Here is a 14,975-nt window from a genome sequence, read left to right on the forward strand (position 1 = left end):
TGACTACCATCTCACAGCTTGGCTGATAAGTAGGGGATGATTCACCACATTTTCCTCCACTCTCTTGACATTAATGTTTAGAGATTTACTGTTATTAATATATATATTAATTAATTATATTTGTATATATATATAAATTCAGTCTTGTGTTCCCTGACTTGAATATAAGACAGAAATCGTCTCATTTAATATTTATTATGTTAGAAATCTGTTCCTCACAGTTGCCAGAGTTAATACATGTTAGTGAATGGCATTATTAAAAGGAATAGGCACCTTATATTAACTATGCAAAATACTGAAAATTTAAATATTACTATGAGAAGAAATTAAAATAGCATCCTGGTACAGTACCTTTTCACGGAAAGCATTTATGATGGCATAGATGATGAGGTGGTCGGAAACCTTGATTTTCTTTCTTTCATTTTTTGTATTGTGGTAAGAACACTTGAGATCTACCCTCTTAATAAAACTTTAAGTGCACAGTACAGTATTGCTAAATATAAGCACTGAATTGTTACAGATGGTCTCTAACACTTACTTTTCTTGTATAATGAAACTTTACACCCCTTGAATAACAACTCCCAATTTTCCCTCCACCCTAGCCCCCTCTTCCCCCGCCTCTGGTAACCGGCCTTCTACTCTGTAGAAGTTTGACTATTTATTTATTTAGACTATTTTAGATGCCTCATTCAGTGCAGTCTTGCAGTATTTGTCCTTTTGTGTCTGGCTGATTTCACTTAGCATAGGGTTCATCCATATTGTCACATATGGTAGAATTTCCTTCTTTTTTGAGACTGGATATATTCCGTTGTGTAGATATACTATGTTTTCTTTATCCGTTCATCCAGCAGTGGAAATTTAGGTTGCAGAAATCTTGGCTTTCATTTCGACACTTTCAGTAACCAGTTGAGAAAATTTTGACTTACTGTTTAATCTTGTGATCTTCCATTGCTTTGCTACATAAAGCATCTTGTTTTTAACACCTGTCAATCAGAGACCATTGTAACGGTGAGTGGTGACCACTGGGCATGAATGAAAAATAAAGTTAAACGTGGCATACAAGAAAGCTAAATAAGTTCGATATAGTTCAATTCATGATCGGGAGATTGGAATGTACAGGATGAATTTTAACAAATGGAAGTAGCCCATATAAGATGAGAACTAGCAAGAATAGTTTTTCAAGAAAAATTCTCTAAATGGGGAGAAAAAAGGAGATGACCATTAATCCAACTAGCACACAGTACAGAGAGAGCTTATTTTGAACCCGATATAAAATGATACCAAACATTCATATTTTTACTCAAAAAACATATCTGTCTTCCTAGGGTTAAAAATTCCAAATTCATAGAGACAGGAAGTAGAATGGTGGTTGCCAGGGGCTGGAGTGATGGAGAAATGAGGACTTCTTGTTTATTGGGTATGGAGTTTCAGTTTGGGAAGACAGATATTTTGGTTTGCACAATGTAAACTATCCATGTTACGAATTTGCAGACCATACACTGAGTAGGACTGCTGTGAACATACTACAACAGAAGGGAGAAAGGGTAAGGGGCCATCGGCAGGTGGATCCAAGTGGTGTCAAAGTACTTTTCTTGCTTATTTGATGAGAGTTCGCAGGGGGTAATGACAGCATTTTTGGGGGTCACGTAAAAAGAAAAAAATCCATTTCTGTGGATTAGGGTTGGCATAGGTTGTGAAATCATCATGTTAGTCCTTCTTGCTAAGTCTCACTGTGACTTCAGTGTCCTCAACACAGTGACACTATGAATAACTTGAAAACTATACACCACCTCTGTTATAGATGACAGTTGCATAAAGAGAGATGATTTATGTGTTTAATCCTATAGCCTTCTGTTACAACGCAAACCTTATAGAATATGGTGAATAAGTGATTTCAAAAAGTACATACATGTAAACTTTACTGGAGAAAAACGGAAATTTAATAATATATTAGAAAACGTTCAGACGTGAGTAAGCTCATGATCTTTTTTTCATAATTGATTCTGATGCACTGATAACACTTTGTTTCATAATTAATCCAGTCGTTTATGATTATTATAATATCAAAATGCAAAAAGGAAGTTCCGTTGATGATATGACCCCTTCCATGTCAATGCTTTTTGTCTGAAAGTATTTGAAGACCTGGTGTTATGCAACCACTGCTGAGAAAACAAATAGCTCAGGTTCTTGACGTTTTTTCCTTTCTGTTGTGGACACATACAATGTCAACATTGAAATGTCAAGTTCATCCTTGTGTTTCTGGTCGAGTGCATTTCTGAAGTCTGCATGTGGTTTTCATGGCACATCAGAGTCACAGACTTTGACCAGCCAACACTGTTAGAAGCACATCCGTCGCTGCCATTCCTGTGAGCACATATGGAAGCAGGGTGAAGAGGTAGGGACTTATAGTTCACCTTCATGTCATTCTGACACCTGCCAAAGCCCTTTTTTTCTCTTTGCTTTGAATAACTAATAATGGGGAAATCTCTGTGGTATATATGCCTTATGTCTCAGGTTTGCATATTCACTTTTGTTCATTTGGCCAGCCACAGTCTTACCTGCAGAAAAAGAGTGGGCATCTCCATGTTGTAGCCAGCTTTGAAAACTCGGTTCTAAGTTGAGACAATGAATACAAGTTGTATTGAACTCTGGGCCAGGAAAAAAAAAAAAGAAAACCGTGCACATAATCTACTGCTTAGAGAAATGTCTTTGTCTTGGTAATGATACACCTATAACCGAAACTGTGGAACTTGGCAGTGTTCCTCCATGCTGATCTGAAACCACAGCCCTATTCACATAGACTGAGGTGCTAGTTTTCAAGTGAAAATTTGAATTCACATCTGTTTTGTATGGTTCTTGAATAGGTGAGCAATTGTTAAGCTATTATTCTTTTATCTGCTTCTGTAAGCAGAAATAAATCTTCTCTGAAAAGAGGTATTGAATTGGATGCACTAGAAATGGAAATCATGTTTGTTGTTATGGGAGATAGTGTGTGTGTGTGTGTGTGTGTGTTCTGATTGAATTTGTTGTGCATTATTACATACTCTGAATTTCCTCATAGTATTCTCTTTGGGGGAAAATAAAAAGATCCCTGTGGTTCAACTTTCAAAAAACACTACTTTCTGAGTGCTTTGCTATAATCAAATTAAATAAGATGGATTACAGAAAAACGGTGAGCACACACTGCTGTATGCAGGTGTCTTTCTACACGGAGCCTGAGCTGGGGCCTTTTGGCTTCTTGTGCTCACCGCGGTGACTGCAGATTAGAACCACACACAAGGACAGAAATGTGGACTATCTAATGATAACGAAGTTGGGAAAGCAGATGCTGCAAAGGGGAACCTTCATGCTAATTACTCATGAAAACCTTTGCAGAAAGAAACAAGGTTGTGTAGTTTAATTAAAGTGCTACCAGCATTTTCAGACTAAGCTGAAAAATTGCCCAAATGAGAAACGATGTGAAGTCTAATTCACAGATCCCTTCGGTTTGCTCGGACCCTGTAAGACAGACCTCTGTCACCTGCCACGTGCCAGGCAAAATCACACATTGGCACAGTGAGCTCGATGGCAGCACGAGACTCTGACAGAAGGACAAATGCTTGCTCCCTTGCTTGTGGCCCTGCTGTAGTTTTGCTCAAAGAAAGAAGTGGAGCAAGGATATTCCCAGAAGAACTGATCTTTTCTGTGCTGACATATTTTTACACTGCCCTTTCCAAAATGTACACAAGTTCAATTTTCTTAAAACTGTGGCCAGTAATTATAAGATTGTTAAGTTTTTTTTTCAATTCCCTACTATACTAAGAAAGATGTGATTTATCCCATTTTTATATGTCTGTGGCATAAAGCAGAGTGTGTACCAATAGAATGTTGCCTTAGACATGTTTGTTGCATAAAATTAGACTGCCGGTTTGCAGGATGCCATGGACTAAATGTGTTTCCCCAAAATTCATATGTTGAAACCTAACCCCCAAGGTGATGATATTGGAGGTGGGGCCTTCGGGAGGTGATTAGGTCAGAAGGGTGTAGCACCATGAATGTGATTAGTGCCCCAGGGTCCCTCCCCACTCCTGGAATGAATTGGCCCAGAGGTGGCCTAATGTTGCCGGCCTGGGAAGGTGGGTTTTGGCCGATGAATTCTAATGCTTCCTTATGCCCAGGGATCCTCGTGGGAAGACTGGGTTTAGTTCTGAGGAATAGATCAGTTCTCAGTGATTCCGTAGCACACTCTGACAAACATTATTCTTGGGTGCCCAGGTGGAATCATTCTAGAGGAAAGATATAACTCATTAAGAAGGAGTCATTATGTTCCTTCAGCTAAGGCATACTCTCAGTTCGCTGAAAAGTAGCAGAGAACAGAAGAAGGAGATGCAAAGTGAGTCTGTAAATGTAGTTAAGATTATTTGGAGTGGCCTTTTATTAGGAAAAAACCTTATTTCTTAAAGGCATACTCCACAACTGTTTATTTTTATCATTTATGAAATATAAAAAATTACTTCTTTTATAAGATGACTCAAATAGCATTAGATTCGATTGGTTAAAGCAGGTGTCCAGGGGCGCCTGGGTGGCTCAGTCGTTAAGCGTCTGCCTTCGGCTCAGGTCATGATTCCAGGGTCCTGGGATCGAGCCCCGCATCGGGCTCCCTGCTCAGCGGGAAGCCTGCTTCTCCCTCTCCCACTCCCCCTGCTTGTGTTCCCTCTCTCGCTGTGTCTGTCTCTGACAAATAAATAAATAAAATCTTTAAAGAAGACAAGCAGGTGTCCAGTTGGAGGTGTCCTCTTCTCGGACTTGGTTGTGGTCTTCACTGGTCTTGTACGTGCTTTATGCAGGCCGTTCCTTCAATATTACCAGTTGTGGTGGTACTTCGAGCTAATTGGCAGTAGGAAGATTCTGACAGACGAATGCTACCCTTGTTGAAACAGTGTTTATAAGCCGTCTGCTCTTTTTATGAAAGGTATTTTTTTCTGCTTCACACGTTCATCCTGGAGCCCTCTTGGCATCTTTCTGTTCACACCGGACCGTTACAGATGATAACTTCTTTCCTGCTATTTCTAGGGTGTGCTCTTCTGTTTCAAGAATGCAGACTGTATTCCTGCTTTCTCTACTGTGCATGGTCCTCATGCTGTGTTTGACAGCTTTTCAACTGCTGGCATCCCCCAAGGCATTCTCTCTCAGGTTGTCTTGTTGGTTGAGTGACTTTGCACTATGGTAGGGGCTACGAGCGTGTGCACACACACTCACACACACACACGTGTGCGTGTGCATGCAGGCACGGTCTGGCATCTGCACCGAAATGGACTAGTTCAGAAAGACCACTTTTCAAGGATCTCAGATGAGTGCTCATCCTCTCTCCCTCCTCACCCATTCTGTCTGTCTGTCTCTCCCATTTTCTCAACCAGAAATAGTCTGTTGCCGTGCCCAGCAAGGTGGCTACATTTAAAAGACTACCAGCTGGATGCTTTTAGTCTGTAATGAGTTACACTGGTTGTAGTCAAAATACAGATACATTATTGAACTTTATTTGGAATGGTAACTGCTCTTTTATTTTTTTTTAATTTTTATTTATTTATTTTTAAAGATTTTATTTATTCATTTGAGAGAGAGAATGAGAGACAGAGCACGAGAGGGAAGAGGGTCAGAGGGAGAAGCAGACCCCCCGCTGAGCAGGGAGCCCGATGCGGGACTCGATCCCGGGACTCCAGGATCATGACCTGAGCCAAGGCGGTCGCTTAACCGACTGAGCCACCCAGGCACCCTGCTCTTTTAAAAGGTTTATGAAGCCTCTCGTTTTTTCATGGTTTTCTGTGGGTGAAGCACGGCTTATATGAGTGATATGGGAAGTTGATTATTTTCTACAAGTATGTGGATTTATTTATTTTTCATTATCTCCCAGCTTTGATTATTAAATGATATTTTTCAGGAGTTACTCAATTAGTGCTGTCCATGAACTGTATTTTTAACAGGGTGCCTAGGACTGTGGCCTAGGAATGGATTGGGGTTAGAGTTCAGAGGAAGGAAAGCAGGTTCTCATGAAAGATTATAAATATAGTGGTTTTTTTTTTAATAATTAAGGAGCATCAACATTTTCTTTATATCATAAGACATTTGATATTGAAAAATGGCATTTCACCGATGAAATAACATGCTTCTTTTAGGCTTGGTTAGACACAGTAAATTATATATAAAGAGAGACAAGAAATTGTAGTTATAAAGCCTTTTAATCATTGGAGATCATCCAGTGTAGACCTATATCCTCATTGTACCAATGAGGGGTTGTCTAGAAAGTAGATTTTAGGTTACTTATCGTAAAACAACAAAGCTAGTTAGCAACGTAGGCCAGAAATTCTAACTCTTCCCCAGGCTAGAAATATACCGGTTATACCCTAGGGACTGACAATTGCATTTTCCTTTTGTGAATGATGAGTTTACTCCTCACAGCGTTGCTTTTTCTTTCTAAACATCCGAAATACTGTTGGAATCCAAATGAACAAGAAAATAAATCACAATAGCAGTGTAACTCCTCAATTCACGGTTTTGGGTTATGTCCTTGAATTCAGGAGAGGTGGAAAGCAATTTCTTCCTTTATCTTCTACTTTCACATTTCCGGCATTGGCCACTGAAGTGAGAAACCAAAATCCATAAAAGCAGTGGTGCAAAGCAGGGTGGCCCACGACTCCATACCGATGGAAAGAGTGCACACTCTCGCAGGTGGACTGCTATTTCTAGGGTATGCTCTTCTGTTTTGAGAATGCAGATTTTATTCCTGCTTTCTCTACTGTGCATGGTCCTCATGCTTCTTTCCCTAGAGCTATGTGATTACCCATATTTATGTGCGAAGGATGGAGGAACCCACACATGCGCAGTGGAGTTCCGAGATGAGCGATTTCGGTTGGAATCGCTTCTTGAAATCCTTTAACCTGGATTAACCGAGGCCAGAGTTTCCTGCCTGGAACATCACATCCATGGCTTCTGTTCTTCTGTCTTGCTTGTGTTCTCAAACCCGAGGAATGCTTCCCCAGAAACATTAATGGGGAATGAATTCCGTTATAGACTCTTCAGTGCACCATCAGCCAAAAGGCAAGTTGTTAAGGAAATTATAGAAGAAAATGGCTTTAAGTCAATCTATTCACACTTTATTTTCATTTATTTTCTGAATTGGGTACTCATTCAATAAGGACTTACTCTATGTCTGGCACTATTAGGTACGGGGGAGTCAAAGCAGAGGACTTTGATACGGTTCCTGCTATTAACAGTCAGACTGTCTCATGGAAGAACAGAATTACTTACCTATCATAATTACTTTAAAATGTGCTAAAGATGTTAGTAGAAATAGCCACTTGTTTATTCAGTGAACATATATTGAAAACCAGCCATGTACCATTAACGTGAGACATAAGACTAAGAATTAGAAAACATCCTTGTCTTTGAGGCATGTGGAGTCTGATGGGGGATGATAATCAGAGCAATAACCACAGTAATAACATCGAGCAGTTTCTAGACGCTAGTGGTACAAGAAACACTTGGCGTGTCCCAACTCATTGACTCCTCACAGCAGCTTTATGAAGGATGCGCTATTTATAGATGATCCCCAGTTATAGATGAGACAGCTGAGAACAGGTAGGTTAAATACCTTGCCCAGGATCACACAGCTAATAAGTAGCATAAACAGTATTCAAATCCAAGTTCTCTGGCTCCAAAATCTTACACTTATCACACAAACTTATGTAAAGTTGCATCAAAGGAAGACCACAGAAGGTCTCTGGAAGGTCACGGAGGCTTCGCTGAAGATGTAACCTTTGAAAGATGGTGTAGAACACAAGCTGGTGGACTCCACTTGGTGGAGAAGGAAGAGATGATCGCAGGCAGGGGGACAAAGCAAGGCCCCTGGAGAGGGTGTGCAGCCTGTAGGAAATGTCAGTGAAAGCCAGTGGGACCAGAACACAGTGGAAGGTGAGGCAGGAGGCATGGGTTTCTTGGCTATGGTGAGGAAGCCAGTGGGTCGGCCTGATTCCGTATGAAGAGCATTTGCGGGGCAGAGGGGCTGGTGGAGGGTAGGCAGGGTGCTGTTGGACTTCCCCAGTGAGAAATGATGGTGGTGTGCACGAGAATGGGGACAGCCCACAGTTTGCTAACCACCTATGAAGGAGTTTCAGTTGCACTTGAGTCTCTGTTAAAGAAAGACCCAACAGAGAAGTAACAGCCGTACTGGGCACGAAAGGCAGGGGTTCACCAGATAGACAAGGAGGGTGACCGGCTCCTCTCCATTGAGGAAAGAGAGATATATTGACAGAGGAACTTTGGGTAATTGGACTGTCACAGTAAAACCAGACAAATGCTCTTAACAGCGGCATTTCCCTTGGTCAGCGGCGCCCAGCACATTTACAGGTTCTCCTTCTCAGCGTCCTGCCATGGTGCTCGCTTACTTGTGATGGCCACTGGAGAATACTTTATTACAGCCCAATTTGAAGAGAGAGCAGACTTCCTCAGAAGAGTGAATATTCACACATCATCAATTTCCGGTCTAAGTAGAGCAGTTTAACTGCCCATTTCAATCGTTGGGGTGATACTTTTACCCTAGAATTTTTCATTGTTCCTTGTACATTTAACAATTTCTTTAGGTCTTGCTGTCTTTCCAGAAGGCTAATGCTATCTGTCCCTTTAACTATAGTGCCAAAATCTGGAACATTTTCAATCACCTTAGTGCTAAAGTAGAAAGAACACAGTGAAAAAGTCTGTAAATGGAAGGAGCCCATGCTCTAACAATGTGCATGATTTGTCAGCTGCAATAAGACTGTATCGCTGTCCATGTTAATGGTATCAAAGCGTTTCCATGTTAAATTGCTTTAATGGTGAAGCAGAGACTCTCACAGTTGGGCGTGTCCTGGGATCCCCTATAGGGCTACTAAGAACACAGATCGTTGTGCCTATCCTAGAGAGCTTCTGGTTCACTAGGGCTTAAAACTTGTATCGGGAAGGAGTTCTGGTGGATGCTGATGCTGCTAGTGTAGAAACCACACACTGAGAACGGCAGGCGGGAAGGGAAGGTGGTCTTAAACCACTTTTCCATGATGCTGGGCCACTGCCAGGGTTAGAGAGAAGGGGTGTCACACGAGCTGGGCTTTGTTGTTGCTGCAGAAGGTAAAGGCGATGGACCCTCTCCTACACGTGCTGGCGCTCTGACAGCAAGAGGCTTTGCTGGTAGAAAAGGTTGACTCGCGGGCGCCTGGGTGGCTCAGTTGGTTAAGCAACTGCCTTCGGCTCAGGTCATGATCCTGGAGTCCCGGGATCGAGTCCCGCGTCGGGCTCCCTGCTCGGCGGGGAGTCTGCTTCTCTCTCTGACCCTCCTCCCTCTCATGCTCTCTGTCTCTCATTCTCTCTCTCTCAAATAAATAAGTAAAATCTTTAAAAAAAAAAAAGAAAAAAGGTTGACTCGCGTTCTTGGTGAACTCACTCCTCTCAAAATGACATGCATGCACACTTCCTGAAAGAGCCACGTTTGCAATTAATTTTTTATGGGCACGACACAGTCGTCACAAACGAATTCCATTCAATGATGGGTTTAAACTCTTACTTTCTTTTTTGTTAACATGGTTCATGATTCAGCTTTATTTGGGTATCACCAGTTACCCCATCAATGTCGTCTTTCTGTTCCAGGATCAAATCCAGTCCACGCTACCACATTGCATTTAGTTGTCACACCGCTCCAGTCTCCTCTGGTCTGTGACGGTTCGCGGTACTTCTTTCCTTTTTATGACCATGACAGTTTGAAGAATACTGGCCAGGCATCCTATAAAATGTCTCCAAGCTAGATCTGTCGATAATTTTCTCGGGATTTGACTGTGGTCATGAGTTTTTGAAAAGCATACCACAGAGAAGAAATGACCTCATCATATCGTAAAAGAGGAGGTGTGACATCAGTGAGAGATCACAGCGTCGTCTACTTTTAGATTGATGCCTGTGTTTATATAACGACAGGCGGAATTACTGATGCTAAGTGGTAATAAACACGTAATAGCAAACAAGTGAGCAAAGTCCCATTTCAGTAGCTGAAGGGTATCAGGGTGTAAGCCATCAGGAAATCAGGTAGAAAATTTTCTTATAAATGTTGCTATGATAAATCGATATTTAATAAACATGTTGATAAAACTACAAATAAGTAATAATCATACTTAAGCACAGAAATATTTTTCGTTTTTTTTTTTTAACATTGTTTTCAGCTCTAGAGACCCATTTTAGAGTAAAGAACAGGCGGGGATGCACAGGTATGTGCTTATATTCCCATTTTTTGATAAAATGGGAAGGGAGGGAGTATGCAAAATAAGGAGCTTTGCATTTTATCTCTGTACTCGAGAGTGCACAGAACATGGGTGATTTTTGCCAATACCTGGAGTAAATTTGTGGCGGGGCATTTTGCCGCCATGTTTCTAACATTGGTTATGAACGACATCATGAAATAATATCATATTTTGCCAAATCAGTGTCTCCTGTGGTCATTAGGCTACAGAGTAGAATTGGAAAATCTCTGTAAGCAGCAGACCCTGTGACAGAAATATCAATGTAGTGAGTACGGGGAAACATGCATTTTCTATTAAAATGTGAAGCCCTTCAGCATGAAGAGAAAGATTTATATAGTAGATAAGGGGAAACAGATTAACTCTCTCAATATTCATTTGGAAATTGTCATTTAGGATTTTGCACTTCCTAAATACCATAAGCTTCTGCCTGGCAGGTTTTGAAAAAATAAGTTTGCATGTCAGCACCTTTACAAGGTAGATAGGAAGCTGCAGGTAGCAAGGCTGGGGGCAGTTTTAGCTGGCTTGTGTGATGCATTATGAAAAGTCTGGAACAACCCATTCAAAGTAAATGTCAGTTTGTATGCACATTCAATTTTTAAAAATATGAAAGTGATTCAGGACATTGGAGGCAGTCATACTCATGAAAATATATGGTTATCAACAAGTCTGGTGACTCTAAAATTTCTTTGGAAGAATAGGAAAATCTTGCATTCACAAAACATCATACACATCATCATGAAACATGCATTTATTGAGAGCTTGCCTTGTTCAAAACTCTGTGTGCGGCACCATAGACGTTGTGAATGGTGTAAAGAGAGAAGGCATCTACTCTGAAGTGTGTGAGTAAAAGCATAGATGTCTGAACGTCTTTTTTGGGTCAAGAAGGGGACATAGGTTTCTGCCAAGCTGGGTTACATGAAACAGGGCTAGGTAACAGAAGAAAAAGCATTGACTTTGAGATCTGGGCGGGAAATCGGTAATGTGCATTTCAAGGATTTAGCTTCCGGATTCCCTGTGAACCAATGTATCGTTCCTAGGAAGAGAGAATCAGTTCCAGCAACTGTATAAACAGATAGGTGCAAATGAGAGGCCCTGCTGGCAAGGGCCACAGGAAGGTATAGATACCAAAATCTGTGTGAGAGGTTTAAGGGAAGGATGGAAGAAAGAAGGAAAGGAGACCAAGGGAGAGACAGGAAGAGACAGAGGGAAGGAGAGACAGAATTCCCAGGTGGAGGCTTTGTCTTCATTTCGCGGACCGTAGTGTCTGAGAACTAGTAATATACTTCTAAAGGAATTTATGTCTTGATCTTACTAAGTGCTGAGTGGGAACTGATTAATATTTGTAAGTAGTGGGGCGCCTGGGTGGCTCAGTCGGTTGAACGACTGCCTTCGGCTCGGGTCATGATCCTGGGGTCCTGGGATCGAGTCCCACATCGGGCTCCCGGCTCAGCGGGGAGCCTGCTTCTCCCTCTGACCCTCTCCCCTCTCATGCTGTTTCTCTCCTGCTCACTCTCTAATAAATAAATAAATAAATAAATAATCTTAAAAAAAAAATTTGTAAGTAGTAAAGGAACATAAACAGATGTGTACTTTAGGAAGACGGGTTTGGCCACAGTTTCTAAAATAGATTTTAGGTGGTAGATCACTAACGTGTTTGTATCAGTACTATATTCATTTTTATTGCCTAATAATAGTCCATGGTGTGGCTCTGCCCCGTATTTCTTATCCATTCCCCAGCTGATGGGCATATGGGCCATTTACACAACAATAAAAAATTTAAAAAATATATGACATGTATTATATGTAATGATAATATGTAATAAACAACACATGATATATAGCCAACCTTAGAGGAAAATGTAAAATCACAGAAAGAAGCAAATAGTAAAACAAATTTGAGTTTTCTGAAATTTATTTTATGAGCTTTCCAAAATGGCAATGTTATGGGAGGAATGAAATACTTTGGTCTTCTCCAGGTAGGTCTCTATGATTCGTGTGTTGTTTATTTAGGTAGTGATCTGTGTTTCTAAATCAGTCACCTTCTATCGCTTCTCGGCCTTTTGGCTAAGATCAAGTGTAAATCAGTCACCTTCAAGACCTGTAATGCTGCTGCAGAATATAATAGTCATTTTTATCAACTTAATTACGGCTTTGGTTCCTTTGTTCATTGTGATGATTTGCTGTGGGCAAATGACACATACAAATAAACATATTTATTCAAAGCTTCGATTCCAAACTTATGAAAATTTGGCCAACCCTGTGCCACAATGATTATATATTAACATAGTGGCTCATCTTATATCCTTATGAGGCCAAGGCAGAATAAGCTTTCTAAAATCTCATAATATTATGGACGGAAATAATGTAGCGTTATTTAGAAATTTCCATAATACTATACTCCTTGAAAACAGAAGCTGTGGCTTGAGAAAAATAAAAATAAATACTGACTACTTATAATCCTGAGATGTTTTACATGCCAAATATTAAATAAATTGTATAAAGTTCTAGATTGATCCACAGGTACTATACATATATCAATAAGGAGAAGTTTGAGTGTTAATATTTTAACACGAACTTTGTAGTCACTATCAGAAATACTTTTTCATCAACGTGATGAAAACATCACATTGCTCAGTGGAGCTAGACTGAGATGTTGCATATTCTCTGCCCCTTAATTAAATGAACCCATTTCGAGTGGTCTTTTTCGCTAAGTGAAAAAACAATCTTCAGATATCTTAGAGGTGTTCACGTGAACAGTCAAGAGATACTGTTGCAATAGAAACATTTAATTCATTAAAGCAGGTCCAAAGTGTTTATACTGGTAGAATGTGGTTGGTAGTTATGTTTATTAATGAAAATAAAACTGCATTTATACATGGCATTATAGCATTTACACTCTATCCAGACTTTTTGTTAATGTAGCATGTATCTCGCTAAAATGAGTGAAGCTTTATTTTTTCGTGGGACTTAAGATTTCATCGGTTATTAATAATCATGCTTAAGTGTTTGACTCTATATGGTATCTGACACTGAAATAGTTTCTGTGTCTTAGATTTCATTTCTCATGCTTTATAAAAATATTGAGTAGAGAAAATTTTTGACTGCTAGGATTAATTTTTCTAGATGCAGTGGAAACAGCGAAAGGTGTAAATATGCAAAAATGCAGATATTTAAGTTTTGCCTAAGCAAAAAGCAAATTTTAGACCATAGGGGAGCTGTAAACATTAAGAAGATGCATTTTCTGTCTTCTGTGAACTCATAATTAGAGTGGATGCACATGTCTTATGTAAATGATGTCAATCAACATAAAATATAAAAAGTGTAACATAGAGACGAAAAGGCATATAATCAGAATGAAAGCAACAATTATTTCTGATTGGGGAATCAGGGACAGTCACAGAACCGTGGCATTTAAGCTGGGGTTTGATGGGTTGGTAGAATTTCTTAAGTGGACAAAAGGGGACTAGCTTTCCTCCTGAGGAAATAGCATGAGTAAAGCAAGTGTGTGATTATACCCCATGTTTTAGTGGCAATTAATTTTCCAGTGGCCTGGTGGCTCTTTTCACCTGCTGTGGAAAGGGAAGCATGTCCGCAGTTCATATGGGCAGAGGCAGTGGAGAAGGGCCTTTCAGGGTTTGGGGTTTTGCTGAAAACTGTAAGGATGTTGTAAGCAGGTCCACAGTGTTGGAGAATGACTTTGAATGGCATCAGTTGCTTTTCTCAGTAACTGCAGGAGGTTGTGGGGCCCTGAGAGGCTTGTCTTTGGAAAGGAAGTGGTGATGGTTAGGGTGCACCTGTGGCTTGGGAAGAAAACCTGTGTAAGTGGTCCGTGTCTAGTTGACAACATATAATCATTGTGGCACAGGGTTGGCACAGGGTTGGCCAAATTTTCATAAATTTGGAATCGAAGCTTTGAATAAATATCCAGCCATATTTATATGGCTGCAGAAGCGCTGGGGTCCCACAGTACCTTTGCAGATTAGGTTATCATTATGGTCCCCTTGGATAAATAAACTACATGAGGGCTGAAAAGAAAAAATCAGCCTCGGTGAGGAAAGCCTAGAACTCACTAGGTAACGTTTGCTTCCTGCGTGTATTATTATCTGTAGAAGGAGCTGCATTGAAATCTCTGAGTTCATATATCAACGATACATTTACTATTTTATCACAGTATGTAGGTATTTAATGCAGCGTGGGAAGAATAATATCAAATCTACAAGTGCTGCTTTGGTGACTACTGTATCTGGGCTCTGATTTGTCTTTCTGGTGAAAATTAATGCTGATATGTTTTGAAAATGTTCATATCTTTATTGGCATTTTTAGATGCTTGTGGATCATTTAGTTGAAGAGTTAAACCTTTTGTTTTTATTTATTTGATATTTGATTTTTGCAGAATCAGCCAGGTGCAGAAATGTTATTCAATAACTTACCACAATGTATATTTATGCCTGGTGATAATTCATATTCTGGATGCACATAGTATATATTAGATTTTGAGAATAACATTTTGTCATAATACAAAGTGTTTTACGAAGCTGAATAAGCAAACTTCTTAGATCAATGAAATCATACTTATATATTGAATACTTTATAACTGAACTTAAAAAGAAGTCATGACAAGATTAATACTAGAAGAAACTAAATACATTATTGTTTTTTGCAGGTATGTGTCACTATTAGGTA

General features: G+C 40.0%; 1 protein-coding gene and 1 pseudogene across 1 annotated transcript in view; both read left to right on the plus strand.

Moving 5' to 3' along the window:
• The window catches only part of NALF1 (NALCN channel auxiliary factor 1), a 612,892-nt gene that overhangs the window by 33,721 nt on the left and 564,196 nt on the right, over positions 1-14,975 (plus strand). The window lies entirely within an intron of this gene.
• On the plus strand, positions 12,337-12,505 carry LOC123840137 (U2 spliceosomal RNA; annotated as a pseudogene).

The sequence above is a fragment of the Mirounga angustirostris genome, unplaced genomic scaffold (genome assembly GCF_029215605.1).
Source record: "Mirounga angustirostris isolate CCGP_5_RB_7025 unplaced genomic scaffold, mMirAng1.0.hap1 SCAF_3, whole genome shotgun sequence".
Taxonomy (NCBI): Eukaryota; Metazoa; Chordata; class Mammalia; order Carnivora; family Phocidae; genus Mirounga; species Mirounga angustirostris.